This window comes from Nicotiana attenuata, chromosome 10 (genome assembly GCF_001879085.1).
Source record: "Nicotiana attenuata strain UT chromosome 10, NIATTr2, whole genome shotgun sequence".
Lineage (NCBI taxonomy): Eukaryota > Viridiplantae > Streptophyta > Magnoliopsida > Solanales > Solanaceae > Nicotiana > Nicotiana attenuata.
In genome coordinates, this window is record NC_031998.1 from 50,829,702 (window position 1) to 50,847,308 (window position 17,607).

Sequence of the window (17,607 nt, forward strand, 5' to 3'; positions counted from 1 at the left end):
AGGTTTGAGACACTTAGTCTCTTTTAAGAAAGCTTAAGTTGGAAAAGTCAACCGGATGTTGACTTGTGTGTTAGAGAGCTCGGATGTGAGTTCCGATGGTTCGGATAGCTTCGGGAGATGATTTGGTATTAGGAGTGTGATCGGAACGTGTTTTGGAGGTCCGGAGTAGATTTAGACTTGAATTGGCGAAAATGAGTTTTGGCGTTTTCCGGTTGATAGGTGAGATTTTGATATAGGGGTCGGAATGGAATTCCGGAAGTTGCAGCAGCTTCGTTATGTCATTGGAATGTGTGTGCAAAATTTCAGGTCATTCGGACGTGGTTTGGTATACTTTTTGATCAAAAGCGGAATTCGGAAGATGTTAGAACCTTAGGCTTGAATTCGATGTGTTTTGGTGGTTTTGACGTTGTTTGAGGTGTTTTGAAGGTTGGTATAAGTTTGAATAGTAGTATATGATGTGTTTGTACTGATGGTTGACGGTCCCGGGGGCCTCGGGGTGATTTCGGATGGTTGACGGGAAGTTTGGAAGTTGGTTTGGCAGCTGAAGTGTTGGAATTGCTGTCATAACCGCACCTGCGGCTAGGTGACCCCAGGTGCGGTCTCGCAGAAGCGAAAATGGGGTCGCAGATGCAGCCAAAGGCCTGATCAGCTGGAACCGCAGAAGCGGTAAGGGGAGCGCACCTGCGATAGTGCAGGTGCGGGCAGCACATCACAGATGCGGTTTTGGCCGCTTTAGTGGAAACCGCAGGTGCGGCCATTGGGACCGTAGAAGAGGTCACGCAGGTGAGACATCTGGACCGCAGGTGCGAAAAGCCTGGGTCAGAATGTCTATATTTTCCTTCGGCGTTGGAGTCTCACTTTACTCCCTGTACCCCTGTGTGCAGATTCGGACACTACAGGTCCTGCTATTGAGGGTTGATAGTTTCCAGCAGATCTTCGGAGATTTACTAGGTAGCTGCTTGGCGATTCGCAGCCCAGTGCATTCTCCCTCTATTTTATTCCCTTTTTGATTCAATTATGTAGTAGTGGAGTAGACTTTCAGACTTGTAGTATTGTTTTAGATGCTCATGACTGGTGACACCCCGATGTCGGGCTGTGTTGGTTTTTAATTCCGCTACTTATACTGTTATTTTGGGATTTTATTTATGTTAAAGACTTAGTATTTATTATTCTAATTGCTTAAAGTGAATTCGAAGTATGTCGGCTGGCCTTTTCTTCACGAGAGGCGCCATCACGACCGGGTTTGGGTTTGTGATCGTGGCAAGTTGGTATCAGATCCTAGGGTACATAGGTCTCACGAGTCATGAGCAGGTTTAGTAGAGTCTCGCGGATCAGTACAGAGACATCTGTATTTATCCTCGAGAGGCTGCAGAACCTTTAGAAAAATTCCTTATTCTTGAAATTCTTGTCGTGCGAATTTGTTGACCCAAGTACTAAACTTCTGCTATTCTATTCTCTCACAGATGGTGAGGACACGAGCGACCGGTCAAGATGGACGACCACCAGTACCACCAGTTGGAGCCACCAGAGGCCGAGGACGCGGTCGAGGTCGTGGTAGGGGCAGAGGTGCAGCCCACACAGCAGCTGGGGCAGCACCTGCAGATCCACCTGCCGCCCCAGTTCAGGAGCAGGTCCCAGTTGTGGACACTCCAGCAGCACTAGCTCAGGCACCAGCTATGCCCATTGTGATTCCGGGTCTTCAGGAGACCTTGGCCCAGATTTTGACAGTATGTACGGGTCTTGCTCAGGCGGTCGCAGTCTCTACTGCCGCAGCCACTTCTCAGGCAGGGGGAGGCTCTCAGACTCCCGCCGCCTGCGCACCCGATCCGGTGGTTCAGGGAGTGCAGACAACGAAGGCACCACTAGCCCAGCCGGTGGCAGCTGCTCAGGGTTACGCAGCTCCAGTTATGCCAGAGGACGAGCAGCATAGATTGGAGAGGTTTGGCAGACTCCAGCCTCCTACTTTCAGTGGTCCTGAGGGCGAGGATTCCCAGGGCTTCTTAGACAGATGTCAGAGGATTCTTCGCACCGCGGGTATTCTGGAGACCAGCGTGGTTGTATTCATGACCTTTCAGTTTACCGGAGCTGCCTTTACTTGGTGGGAGGCATATAAGAGGCGTAGGCCTGTTGGTTCGGCACCTCTGACTTGGCAGCAGTTCTCCGCTCTATTTTTGGAGAAGTATGTTCCATAGTCCCGTAGAAAAGAGCTGCATAGGCAGTTCGAGCAGTGGAGACAAGGGGATATGACTGTTACTCAGTACGAGATGAGGTTCTCAGAGTTAGCTCGACATGCTATTTGGCTGGTTGCTACGGAGAAAGATAGGATCAGGAGGTTTGTTGATGGCCTCACCTACCAGCTTCGAGTTCTCATGACTAGGGAGAGAGTGCCAGGTGCTACGTTTGAGGAGGTTGTGGATATTGCTCATGAGATTGAGTTAGTTCATCGCCAAAAGCGCGAGGAGAGGGAGGCCAAGAGGCCTCGTGGTCATGGTAGTTATGGGGGTGCCCCTTCGAGGGGCCAGTTTCAGCACGGCAGAGGTCGTCAGTTCAGGCATGCTCAGTTAGCTCGCCCAGGTTTTCATGGGGCATCATCAGGTCATGGCTCTCACAGTTCTCAACAGGGTCGTTCCTCACTCAGTGCACTTCCAGCCCAGGGTTCGTCCCGTGCTCCGTCAGTTCAGGATTCTTCTACGCTAGGTGCGTCTGCTAGTCATTCCGGTGATAGGGTTCCCATCAGTCCCCGTCTCCAGCACCCGGGAATTGCTATGAGTGTGGAGAGATGGGTTACATGTGGAGGCAGTGTCCTCGTCGTCTTGGGGGTTCATCTCAGTAGAGGGGTCAGTCATCAGCCTCAGCCTCAGTCCCAGCCACTTCACCACCCACCCAGCCAGCTACGGGTGGAGGACAGTCATCTAGGTGTCGCCCTAGAGGGGGAGGTTGATCCGGTGGTGGTCAAGCCCGTTTTTATGCACTTCCAGCTAGGCCTGATGCGATTGCTTCAGATGCGGTGATTACAGGTATTATCCCAGTCTGTCGTAGGGATGCTTCTGTGTTATTTGACCCTGGTTCTACTTACTCTTATGTGTCGTCTTATTTTGCCCATTACCTGGATATGCCCTGCGAGTCCCTTGTTTCTTCTGTTCATGTCTCTACGCCGGTGGGTGTTGCGGCCAAACACTCACGCAAGTGCACGTGGTTGACAAGTAATATAGGATAGTAAGTCCAGATATCGTACCCACAGGGACTTGTGATTAACTATCAACCAAATTAAACCAAATAATTAATCTATTCAAGCGAATCCTAAAGTATGAATATTTAACTAAAGATAATCTAGAGTAGTAAACTAAGAGATTAAAGAAAACAAGGTGAATTATAGAGACGAATTCAATGTGAGTGAATATTCTAGAGCTATGGGTTAGCTAACAATCCCGTTGAGTTTTCCACCTAAATCGTCTGATTAATTTATCTGGTTCATTGATTGACAGGGTTAATATTGCTCGTAGCCTTCTCCCGAAGTACAACTTGCCTATTCAAGCTAACCTAACGCCTATATTCCTATGGAATTAGGATTAACAAGAACGCATTTATAATTCCCGTATAATAACCAAGCAAGGCGATTAGGTATATTCCTATCCTAACCGCAAATCCGCTCCCCCTAAGAGTTAAGATCTTGCTCTACTCAATCTTATATGCAATCTAGAATTCCCTCTCCCGAGTTCAGTCCTAGATTCGTAGATAGTATTCAATTGGTGATCAAGCAATCAAATAATTAAGCGCAAGATTGAATAAATAAACCAATATGATAAAATAATAAGAACAATTCAAGCTTCAAACTACAACGTTCATGTAGCACCCAACAACTCTAGAACAAATAAACTATGAAACTAAAAGAAGAGAAGAGAAGAAAAACTAGTTAGAAGCCTCCTCCAAGCGTGGTGTGTGTTCCCCCACGTGAATTCTCCTCCAAAGTATGTTAGATCTCTCTAAAGTGGCGTCCTCCCCTTCAAAAATAGGTTTAGTCTTGCTTTTATACGTGTTGGGTAGGTCTAGGGCCGAAATAACCTTGTCCCGGGCGAAATAGGACACATTTCACGTCACCGGCGCCCAGCCTGGCGCCAGGCGCCCTCCATAGCGCCCAAATATTTGTGCATACTGTTTTTGGCGCCACAGGTGGCGCCAGGCGCTGCCTGTGGCGCCCAACTGGCCCTTTTTTCCTGGTTTCATTCGTTTTGGCTCAAATATTGCGCGTTTTGCCCCGTTCCGTTTGGAATTTGGAAAAATGTAAAACATGAAAGTTGTAGATCTTTGAGATAGCTTTCCAATCATATATTGTGGAGACCAAATGGAGTTCTGAGAAAAAAGTTATATCCATTTTACTAGACAATATGCAATATGCCTACTCGATTCTTCGTTCGCTCTAACTATCATCCGTTGACCCCCAAACACGATTCCGGCTTAATTCCTTGAGCTTTTACTCAGACTTCAAAGCTCCAAATCACTTTAATTCATTCCATAACATCTATATAGCTCGGAATCACTCCTACAAGGCATAAAACGCACAGTTAGTGCAAGACACTAGCGATTAAAGCTTAAACTCAATCAAAGTGTAGTAAATTTGAGTGTAATAATTGACTAAAATAAGTAATTTTAGCCTATCATCAACACCCCACACTTAAACGTTGCTCGTCCTCGAGCAATGGGACTATCTAATAAACCCCCCAACTACGTACAAGTATCAATTATAGAGGAGTACTTTATCCTTTACCCACACACTATACCCTAGACTATGATCAATACCGGCACACAAGCATGAACACATAAAAATTCACATTATTCCCGTCTAAGCATGCCCAAGTATAATATTTCACTTCAATCAATTCCAACAACCTATTTGTCAGCACCCAACCTCAAAAGCCGACTTGTAACCACTAAGCACCCTCAATTCATGCACTTACCTAACAAGAAAGTTTACAACATTACCAATCATTCATGAGATCATGTGCCCTCACCAACAAATAAAAGAGTGACTATAGATAGTCCATACATTCAAATATACTTTTGAATTTAGATTCAGGACATCGCACAATTGAACCAAATTCACTCACTCTCAGAAAGACTTCATATGCATCCCGTGGTCGTACCATAAGCTTGCCCGTAGTGTATATCTCTACTAATTTAAGCTAGCCAAATCTAGGATCAATTAGGACTTTTAAGGTTGTAATGTAGGCTAAGGGACGGATATGATATATTTTGGAATAGTGGCTAACCCTCCTAAGCACTTTAATACACTACATTTACAATTCAAGCTCATATTCTTCTCAACCAAATCACTTGCCATGTACAACATAGCCCTCTTTTCAATTAAGCACTTCTCTATTTTTCACTAGCACAAATCAATAAGAATTGGAGGTGTTTTATGTTTCTACATACTTTCACTATCATTTTTTTTTCTTTAAATTTTTCTTTCTCTTTTTTTTTTCTTTTTCACACACTCCATACAATAAAGTTCATCAGCTAGTGACCTTTGATTTCAACTTTAGAGCACCAACGGTCCTTTCATGGTTCCACTCAAAAGCTACTCCCCAATCTCTAACCTTACTTATTTTAGCGACTAAGTGCCTTAGGAGGTATAGGTTCAATCAATATCAAATTAAGAACAAAATAGGAGTATGGCTTGTAATATGGGTGCCAAAGAAAGGTCTATAGGCTCAAAGGGGCTAGCAATGGAAAATTTTATTTTTATGTGACAAGCACATCCATGATCAAGCAAGAAAATGCCTACGTCATCTCCTAGATTAGCACACTTACAATTTCGCTTCAATTAACACACGGGGCAAGTTCTAGACTACACAGGATAGCACAGAAGACCACAAATCCTCACACACACGTTGCACATGACTCAATCAAGACGGTTCTGTTCAACTCTCAAGTCAAGCAAGCACACATAATTCAGAAATTTAAGCAATATTGCACTATGTAGCATACAAGTCAAACAACTGAGAAAAGGCGTCACAAAATAGGTTATTTACTTTACTTAGGCTTCACAAGTCAAACCAAATACACAGGAAAATAGAATGTATGTCATATCCTAATGTGCCAGCATCAACCATGTCAATGAGTATCTCAGAGCGACTCAGTTTCTACCTAAATTACTCCTAAAAAAATAGAAATAAAGTACCCGGTTCGAGCTACACCCTTGGAAAAGAACCGGCGCCCAAAGAAAAACCAAGGGATACTACCTAACTATCCTAAAAAAAAAACTTTTTGGTATTTTTAATCGGACTTCTATCCCGCAAGAAAATTGTCCAAAAGATCCATCGTCGGGAAAAGTCCGAACTTTTTCTAAATTTTTTTTTAACAAAAACTACTACACTAAGAACGAGTACTACAACTACACTAAGAACGAGTACTACAACTAAGCTAAGATAGCACAGAAAATCACCCAGACAATCTCCTCACCCCACACTTAAAATTGTGCAATGTCCTCAATGCACACTAAAAATAACAAGAGGGTAAAAGAAACTCCCTGGTAGGCCAAAGGCCGAAGAATTAGCAGCTCACGGGATACTCAGACTTCTCCCTGGTATGATCCCTTGTGCGGGTACCTCACACTTAGTTTCAACCACCTGCTCGCTTTTGCACATGCCTCTTGGCTTTGATTCCATGCTCGTACTCCTACAAAATACAAAAATAATACTACAAAAAAAATATTAACACAATAAAATAAAATAAAATAAAAGAAAAAAATTTGGGTTGCCTCCCAACAAGCGCCTTTTTTAACGTCGTGGTACGACGCCATCACTTTCACGACTTTTCCTTCCACTTTGAGGATATGAATTGCGCCCCCAATTTTGCATCAATTTTTCTTTCACGTTCCTGGGGCGGTGGTATGAAAATAAAGGAACCAAGTAAATAATATCGCATCTTGCACTTCTTGGCTTTTAAGTGAGGGATGTCGTTTTGTCTCCTTGGCATCGCAAATTTCAAAATATAAACACATTGTTCCTCATCCATTGACTCCTCCATATGCTCGACTGGATAAATTCCCATATCACCAACCAAACACAACGTTGAAAAGTGTTTAGAATGAGGTCCAATACGCTCCAACTCCAAAATTGCATTACTTTTGACATCCTCAATTTTGCACTCTTCGTCAACCTTGGCATCATTAATAATATTTTGCTCTAATAATTGGAATTCCTCTTTCCGCTCCATAAGTTGGCCAGTATCCACAAAAATTAGTTGTAGGGCATCGGACGCCTCAACCTTTTTATTCAATTGATCGTGCAGGTCATGGATATCTAAGCCAAATTGGTCTATCTCTTGCCTGAGCTCAGTTCTTTCGTCTATCAGCTGTTCTGTCGTATTTGAAAGACCATCACGAAGAAACTCTTGAGATTTTATCAGTTGAGCTTGTTCCTCTAGCCAAGATTGGCTCACTACATCTGCTTCTTCAAAATTTTCTTCTGGTGGGAACTCTCTCTCTTCAGCCACTTCCTCCGCCTCGGCCATCATTCTCATGATTGCTTCACTAATTCTTTGTATAGACTTTCGATTTTCATCTTGTTGCTCGGCTATTTGCCTTATCATGTCCATAATACGAGCCATACTTTCCATATCCTCCACTTCATTGATCCTATCAAACTCATAAACATTATTAGAAACATTATAATAAGAACTCTGGGAAGGATAATAAGAATTAGGACAGCCATCCCAATGGCCACCTTGACAACCACACACATTACAAAAACTCCACACATCATATTGAGATGCACAATTTTGCCCTAAGTGTGGTCCTCCACAGTATGGACAAGGATCATAATAATAAGAATAACCAATATTCGACCAATTATCATTCCAAGATGCCATGTCAACAAAGATAATAAAATATTAAATTAAGATTAAAAAAAAACTTGAATAGGCAAAAAGTAAAAATCCAATCTAGTAGAATAGTTAATTTCTAAGTCCCCGGCAACGGCGCCAAAAACTTGTTGCTCCCAAACGCACACGCAAGTATACACGGTGGACAAGTAATATAGGATTGTAAGTCCAGATATCGTACCCACAGGGACTTGTGATTAACTATAACCTAAATTAAACCCAAACAATTAATCTATTCAAGAGAATTTCTAAAGATATTTAACTAAAGCTAATCTAGAGTAACAAATTAAGAGATTAAAGAAAACAACAACAAGCTTAAAGACGAATTCAATGTGAGTGAATATTCTAGAGTTATGGGTTGGCTAACAATCTCGTTGAGTTTCCACTTAAATCGTCAAATTAATTTATCTAGTTTATTGATTGACGGGGTTAATATTGCTCGTAGCCTTCTCCCAAAGTACAACTCGCCTATTCAAGCTAACCTAACGCCTATATTCCTATGGAATTAGGATTAACAAGAACGCATTTATAATTCCCGTATAATAACCAAGCAAGGCGATTAGGTATATTCCTATCCTAACCGCAAATCCGCTCCCCCTAAGAGTTAAGATCTTGCTCTACTCAATCTTATATGCAATCTAGAATTCCCTCTCCCGAGTTCAATCCTAGATTCGTAGATAGTATTCAATTGGTGATCAAGCAATCAAATAATTAAGCGCAAGATTGAATAAATAAACCAATATGATAAAATAATAAGAACAATTCAAGCTTCAAACTACAACGTTCATGTAGCACCTAACAACTCTAGAACAAATAAACTATGAAACTAAAAGAAGAAAAGAGAAGAAAAACTAGTTAGAAGCCTCCTCCAAGCGTGGTGTGTGTTCCCCCACGTGAATTCTCCTCCAAAGTATTTTAGATCTCTCTAAAGTGGCGTCCTCCCCTTCAAAAATAGGTTTAGTCTTGCTTTTATACGTGTTGGGTAGGTCTACGGACGAAATAACCTTGTCCCGGGCAAAATAGGACACATTTCACGTCACCGGCGCCAAGCCTGGCGCCAGGCGCCCTCCATAGCGCCCAAATATTTGTGCATACTGTTTTTGGCGCCACAGGTGGCGCCAGGCGCTGCCTGTGGCGCCCAACTGGCCCTTTTTTCCCAGTTTCATTCGTTTTGGCTCAAATATTGTGCGTTTCGCCCCGTTTCGTTTGGAATTTGGAAAAACGTAAAACATGAAAGTTCTAGACCTTTGAGATAGCTTTCCAACCATATATTGTGGAGACCAAATGGAGTTCTGAGAAAAAAGTTATATCCATTTTACTAGACAGTACGCAATATGCCTACTCGATTCTTCGTTCGCTCTAACTATTATCCGTTGACCCCCAAACACGATTCCGGCTTAATTCCTTGAGCTTTTACTCAGACTTCAAAGCTCCAAATCACTTGAATTCATTCCATAACATCTATATAGCTCGGAATCACTCCTACAAGGCATAAAACACACAGTTAGTGCAAGACACTAGCGATTAAAGCTTAAACTCAATCAAAGTGCAGTAAATTTGAGTGTAATAATTGATTAAAATAAGTAATTATAGCCTATCATCATGACCTGGCCACTATTTCTAATTTTATTAATACATTAAACATGTTGTAGATCGTGGGTACGATTCCCGTGACACGATCGGCAATGTGCACAAACAAACAATTGTACGACAATCATAACTTGTTCCAGAATAATTCCATAAATAATTAAAAGCGATTCAAAGGTCAAAAATGCACAATAGGTATAAAATATGTAATTAATTAGATAATTAGGCCAATAATAATAGTTGAGCGACCGTGCTAAATCCACGGAACCTGGGAATGCCTAACACCTTCTCCCGGTTTAACAGAGTTCCTTACCCGAATTTCTATATTCGCAGACCATAAATAAGAGTCAACTTCCTCGATTTGGGATTTTAAACCGGTGACTTGGGACACCATAAATTATCCCAAGTGGCGACTCTGAACTTAAATAAATAATCCCGTTTCGATTATTGTAACTTTAATTGGAAAAATTTCCGTATACCCCTTCCGGGGTAGAAAAAGGAGGTGTGACATGCCTAGCACCAGGTCGATACCAAAATCAATATCCCTGACCGGTGGCATGCCCGGCAGGTCTGTAGGAAACACATCGGGAAAATCCCTCAGAACAGGAACAGAGTCAATGCTGGGAGTCTCTGCACTGGCATCCCTCACAAATGCTAAGTATGAAAGACAACCTTTCCCAACCATACGTTGGGCCTTCAAGAATGAAATCACCCTACTGGGATCATAATCAGACGAACCTCGCCACTCAATCTGTGGCACACCCGGCATAGCTAATATCACTGTCTTGGCGTGACAGTCCAAAATAGCCCGACACGGAGATAACCAATCCATGCCCAATATCACATTGAAGTTCACCATACAAAGTAATAGAAGATCCACTCGGGTCTCAAGACCCCCGATAGACACCACGCACGATCGGTATACACGGTCTACCATAACAGTATCGCCCACCGGGTAGATACATGAACAGATGAAACGAGAGACTGGCGGGGCGTATCCAAATAATTGGCAAAATAGGAAGACACATAAGAAAAAGTAGAACCGGGATCAAACAATGCAGAGGCATCTCAGTGGCAGACTGGGATAATACATGTGATCATAGCATCTGAAGCAATAGCATCTGCTCTGGTTGGGAGGGCATAGAAACGGGCTTGACCACCACCTAATCGACCTCCCCCTCTAGGGCAACCCTTAGCTGACTGACCTCAACCCCGAGCTGACTGAGCGGGTGGGGAAGTAACCGGTGCTGAAGCTGAAGGCTAACTCCTCTGCTGGGATGACCCTCCCGAAAGACGAGCACAGAACCTCTTAATATGACCCAAGTCTCCACACTCGAAGCAATCTCTCCCGGTAAATGGCGATGGGGTCTAAGGGAGCCCCGCGCACCGGGATGCCCACTAGAAGAACCAGGCATAGATGAGCCCTGAACTGATGGTGCCTGAGTCGAACTCTGAGCTGGAAGGGCACTAAGAGACGAGTGACCCTGATGTGAACTGTGAGAACCATGGCCAGATGGCCCACCACGGTGACCTGAACGGGCTGGCTGGGCATGTCTAAATGGACGGCCTCTGTCGTGCTGAAACTGACCTCCCGAAGAAGTACCAGCAAAGCTGCCAGATCCCCGAAACCTCTTGGCCTCCCTCTCATCTCTCTCATGGCGGCGAACTGACTCGATCTCTCTTTCAATGTCAACCACCTCCTCAAATGAAGTGCCAGATACTCTCACTCTGGTCAGAAAAATCTGTAGCTGGTAGTTGAGGCCATCAATGAACCTCCTGATCCTCTCCATATCCGTGGGAACTAGCCAGATAGCATGACGACCCAACTCGTAGAACCTCATCTCATACTGCGGCACAGACATGTCCCCCTGAGGCAGCTGCTCGAACTGCCTGCGCAACTCCTCTCTGCGGGAATGTGGCACATACTTCTCTAGGAAGAGAATGGAGAACTGATGCCAGGTGAGGGGCGCTGCACCAATAGGCCTACGCCTCTCATAACCTCCCACCAGGTGAAGGTAGTCCTAGAAAACTGAAAAGTGGTAAATGCAACCCCACTAGTCTCCAGAATCCCCGCTGTACGTAAAATCCTCTAACACTTGTCTAAGAAACCTTGGGCATCCTCGCCCTCTGCTCCGCTGAAAGTCGGAGGCTGAAGTCTACCAAATCTCTCCAATTGATGTTACTCGCCATCAGGCATAACTGGAACCACATAATCCTGAGCAGGGGCAACCGGTTGGGCTGGTGGTGCCTCCGGTGTCTGAAGTCCCTGCACAACCTGCTCAGGTGTGCGAGCGGCGGGACTCTGAGTGCCTCCCCCGGCCTGGGAAGTAGCTGCTATAGTAGAGACTACGACTGCTTGAGTGAGACTGGTGCACACTATCATAATCTGAGCCAAGGTCTCCTGGAGACCCAGAATAACAATAGGCACAGTCGGTGCCTGAGCCGGTACTACAGGAGCATCCTCCGCTGGAGCCTGATCATGAACTGGGGCGGCTGGTGGATCTGCACCTTGACCGCGTCATCGGCCTCTAGTGGCCCCAACTGGTGGTACTGGTGGTCGTCTGTCCTGACCGGCAGCACGTGTCCTCACCAACTGTGAGAGAATAGAATAACAAGAGTTTACTTACCGGAGTCAATAGATTCGTACGACAAGAATTCAAGAATGTAAAGCTTTTCCTAAAGGTTCTGCAGCCTCCCGAGGATAAGTGAAGACGTCTCCATACCGATCCGCGAGACTCTACTAAACCTGCTAATGACCCGTGAGACCTATGTAACCTAGGCTTTGATACCAACATGTCATGACCCAAAAACTGACCCGGTCGTGATGGCGCCTATCGTGGAACTAGGCCAGCCACTTATTTCCAATTACTTTATTTACCAATTAAAACTTAAGAAAAATTATACTTTTAGCAGAAATCCAATAAGATAAAAGTCAAAATCCAAAACATGCAGAAAGAAATACAAGCCCGACCTCGGGTGTCACTAGTCATGAGCAAATGTACTACAACTGTTCGAAATAAACAAGACTACATAGTCTGAGAATATCCAACAATTATGCTAAGAGGAAGATAAGGAAGGAGAAGGGGGAACTGCGGTCGCCAAGCAGGTACCTCGCAATCTCCAAACAACAGTCCACAACGATATGATCTGCAGCCTCTACCGTGACCCGAAATACCTGGATCTGCACACAAGGTGCAGGGGGTAACGTGAGTACACCAACTCAGTAAGTAACAAGTCCAACCAATGGATTGACAGGTAGTGACGAACCAAACCTCAGTAGGTAATAACATATAACTGAACAGGAAAGTAGACATGCTTACAGTTCAAGTAAAGTTCAACAGGATTTAAATGCATCTGAACAACACAAAGTTCAAAACTCAGAGATTTTATATATACCAATGCACAACTAGCATGATCAATGTTCCATGAACCTCCACTCACAAGTGCTCAACCACTCGGTACTATATATGGCCATCCGGCCCAGGGAAGATCCATCCCGGAATATATATCACTGACCGCAGTCATCCAGTATCGAGGACACAGGCCAATCCAGCCTCACGGAGAAGATCCATCTCCCGGTATAATACTTCGGACAAGATCCATGTCCAGGGAAGATCCATCCCTCAATATCATCAACTGCGCTCACTGGGGGTGTAAAGACTCTGGAGGGGCTTCTCTCATTAGCCCAAGCGCTATAACAAAGCCAATGAAGGCTTGTTCAATTTCTCGCTGCAGCGTGCAGCCCGATCCTACACTGCCACTCAATATCAGGCTCTCGGCCTCACTCAGTCATAACTCACCAGTCTCACACACACGGGCTCAAAATGTCATGATTCTAGCCCGAACAATAATATGATGTGTCAAATAGCAATAATCGAGACTGAGACGTCATATAATATGCATGAATAGGACTGAGTACAGAATATCAACAAAACAAATGATATGACAGCAAGAAACGACCTCTTGGGTCTCAATAATATTGGCGTGAAGCCTTAACATGATAATCAACATGATTCACGGCTCATCAACTAAATCACATAATTACAACACAGATATCGGTAAGAAAGAACCACTAAGCGGTGCTCTGGAATGATCCAGGCCGCGTTTCTCACAGTGCACGCCCACACGCCCGTCACTTGGCATTGTGTCACCTTTATAATAATTGTAGAACCAAGATTGGAAGCGTAACTTACCTCAAGCCGAGCCCAACTCCATCTCGCGACGCCCTTTCCTCTCGATTTGGCCTCCAAATGCCTCGAGTCTAACCAAAATCAGTTTATAACCATCAATATACGCTAAAGGAGTGAAACCCATACGAAATTAAACAAATTACATCACAAATCCCGAAATTGACCAAACCCGACCCCCGTGCCCACGTCTTGAAATCTGATAAAAATTACATCAATAGAATCCTCATCCTCCCACGAGTTCGTACATACCAAATATACCAAAATACAACCAAAAATGCCCCTCAAATCCCTAAATTTAGGTCTCCAATTCCCAAGCCCTAAACCCCCAATTTTTGCTACTAAATTCCATAGATTTCGAGTTTAGTCAGTCAAAAACCACCATAGAAACAAGTTTAGGGTCCAAAAACCTTACCTCCCCAAAACCTTCTTGAATTCCCTCTACTATTTGCTCTCCCAAGCTCTCTCCCGAATGAAAATGGTGAAAAACCACTCAAAAATCGCGAAGGGCAAAATTTATATGTTCTGCCCCAGCTAAACCGCTTCTGCGGTCGAAATCTCGCACCTACGGACACGCACCTGCGGTCCCAGGTGCGCATCTGCGGATTCCACTTATCCGCCCAAGGACCGCACCTGCGATCAAAATTCCGCACCTGCGCCATCGCAGGTGCGCCTAAAATTCCGCATCTGTGGCTCCAGTCATTCATTCCCTTGGCAGCATCTCCGATCCCTTTTTCTCTTCTACGGGCTCGCACCTGCGGTCCCCAAGCCGCAGGTGCGGTTATGACAGGAGCTTCAGCACTTCAGCTGAATTTTCCAACTCTAAACTTCCCGTCAACCCTCCGAAATCAACCCGAGGCCCCCGGGACCTCAACCAAAAGCACGAGCAAGTCATATACCACCTTCCAAACTTAAACCAATCTTCAAAACACCTAAAAGAACATCGAAACATCAAATCAACCACGGATTCAAGCCTAAGAACTCTAAAAACTTCCGACTTCCACTTTCGATCAAAAAGTCTATCAAAACTCGTCTGAATGACCTAAAATTTTGCACATACATCCCATATGACACAACGGACCTACTGCAACTCCCGGAATTCCATTCTGAGCACGATATCAAAATTTCCACTATCAACCGGAAAACGCCAAAAATCCATTTTTGCCAATTCAAACCTAAATCTACTCCGGACCTCCAAAACACATTCCGATCACGCTCCTAAGTCCCAAATAACCTCCCGAAGATATCCAAATCATAAATACCAAATTTCGAGATCTCATGCTCATAAGTCAACTTCCGATTGACTTTTCCAACTAAAAGACCAACTTAAGAGACTAAGTGTCTCACACCTTTCCAAAATCATTCCGAATTCGAACCGACCAAACCGATACCATATAACACAGATGAACAAAGCATAAAGAAGCAGAAATGGAGGGAAACAGAGTGGTAACTCATGAAATAAACGGCCGGGTCATTACAGTCTCATGCAATGAAAGGCAATGGTTAGCCTTATGCAATTAGGGAGGAAAGGCTTAGCCTCATACAAGAAGAGGAGACAGGGCTTAGTCTCATGCAATGGAAGGCAATGCATAGCCTTATGCAATTAGGGAGGCAGGGCTTAGCCTCGTGCAAGAAGAGGAGACATGGCTTAGTCTCATGCAATGAAAGGCAGTGCTTAGCCTTATGCAATTGGGGAGGTAATGTTTAGCCTCCTGCAAAATGTGAGGCAGGGCTTAGCCTCATGCAAGAAGAGGAGACAGGGCTTAGTCTCATGCATTGGAAGGCAATGCTTAGCCTTATGCAATTAGGGAGGCAATGATTTGCCTCATGCAAGAAGAGGAGACAGGGCTTAATCTCATGCAATGGAAGGCAATGCTTAGCCTTATGCAATTAGGGAGGCAATGCTTAGCCTCATGCAAGAAGAGGAGACAATGCTTAGTCTCATGCAATAGAAGGAAGTGCTTAACCTTATTCAATTGAGGAGGCAGGGCTTAGCTTCATGCAAAATGGGAGACAATGCTTTGTCTCATGCAAGAAAAGGCAATGCTTAGCCTTATGCAATTAAGGAGGCAGGTCTTAGCCTCATGTAAATATGGGAGACAATGCTTAGTCTCATGCAAGGAAAGGCAATGCTTAGTCTTATGCAATTAAGGAGGCAAGGCTTAGCCTCATGCAAAAATGGGAGACAATGCTAAGTCTCATGCAAGGAAAGGCAATGCTTAGTCTTATGCAATTAAGGAGGTAGGGCTTAGCCTCATGAAAAAATGGGAGATAATGCTTAGTCTCATGCAAGGAAAGGCAATGCTTAGCCTTATGCAATTAGTGAGGTAGGCTTAACCTCATACAAAATGGGAGAAAATGCTTAGTCTCATGCCAGGAAAGGCAATGCTTAACCTTATGCAATTAAGGAGGCAGGGCCTAGCCTCATCCAAAAATGGGATACAATACTTAGTCTCATGAAAGGAAAGGAAATACTTAGCCTTATGCAATTAAGGAGGCAGGGCTTAGCCTCATGCAAAAATGGGAGACAATGCTTAGTCTCATGCAAGAAAGGCAGTGCTTAGCCTTATGCAATTGAGGAGGCAGGGCTTAGCCTCATGCAAAATGAGAGACAATGCTTAGTCTCATGCAAGGAAAGGCAATGCTTAGCTTTATGCAATTAAGGAGGCAGGGCTTAGCCTCATGCAAAAATTAGAGACAATCATGCAAAAATGGGAGATAATGCTTAGTCTCATGCAAGGAAAGGAAATGCTTAGCCTTATGCAATTAGGGAGGCAGGGATTAGCCTCATGCAAAGAGAAGATAATGCTTGATAGCAGAGTATCTTCTTATCTAGAGACATGTTTGCGTTTGGTAGCCTTGTCGTTATGAAGATAGTGATTTTGATATGTGTATACTTGGAAATACTCTTGTTATGTTCATTGTTCCTGCATCCAAAAAAAACTATGAGTTTTGCCGGGAAGGTTGGTTCGTGCTTTCGCCTACTTGCTTTGCTTTGCTTTTCTCTGGGATTCTGCTTTGAGTTACCCTGGATAATATCTGGCTTCCATAGAAATAAAGTTTTCGAGAAAATATACATGCATTTGATAAATATAGTTATTTAAAACATAGTAGTATGCAATATCAAGTAAATTAGATGAACTAATGATTGTGACACTTGTAGAGATATTTCAACTTCTTTGCACTAGAATTTTGAGGGTCCTTCTCAAAATTCTGCCCCAGTTAATAAGCGATTCTTTGACCGTTCTGCATATGACGAAGTTGGCTAGACTTCCTCCTCAAAATTCTGCCCAAGTTTCTAACCATGGGGAAAATGAAGATTTTATTAAGATGTGACCGAATCCACAGGACTACCTACGTATCCCCTATTAATCGGGAATCAGGTGAAGCGTTGTTCAGTTACATCAAATGAAGAAATGTAAACAATCCTAAACATAGTATCTTTTGACTGTGTCTGAATTGATAGGCTTTGGCCAAATTTCTCCGTCCATTTCTGCAAGTATGAGCTCTCCTCCTGTTAGTACTCTATGAACCATGTAGGGACCTTGCCAATTAGGTAAAAAATTTCCTTTGGCTTGATCTTGATGTAGGAAGATCCGCTTCAGCACCAGCTGCCCCGGTGCGAATTGTCTGATTCTGACCCTTTTGTTAAAAGCTCTGGACATTCTGTTTTGATAAAGTTGACCGTGGCATACCACATTCATTCCTTTCCCATCAATAAGGGCCAATTGTTCATAACGACTTTGTATCCATTCTGCATCACTGAGTTTCGCTTATTGTATAATTCTAAAAGAAGGAATTTCGACTTCGGCGAGAATGACAACTTCCGTACCGTAGACCAACATGTAGGGAGTTGCTCCGGTTGGTGTGCGGACTGTGGTACGATACACCAATAAGGCAAATGGTAATTTCTCGTGCCATTGCTTGTGGTTGTCTATCATCTTTCTCAATA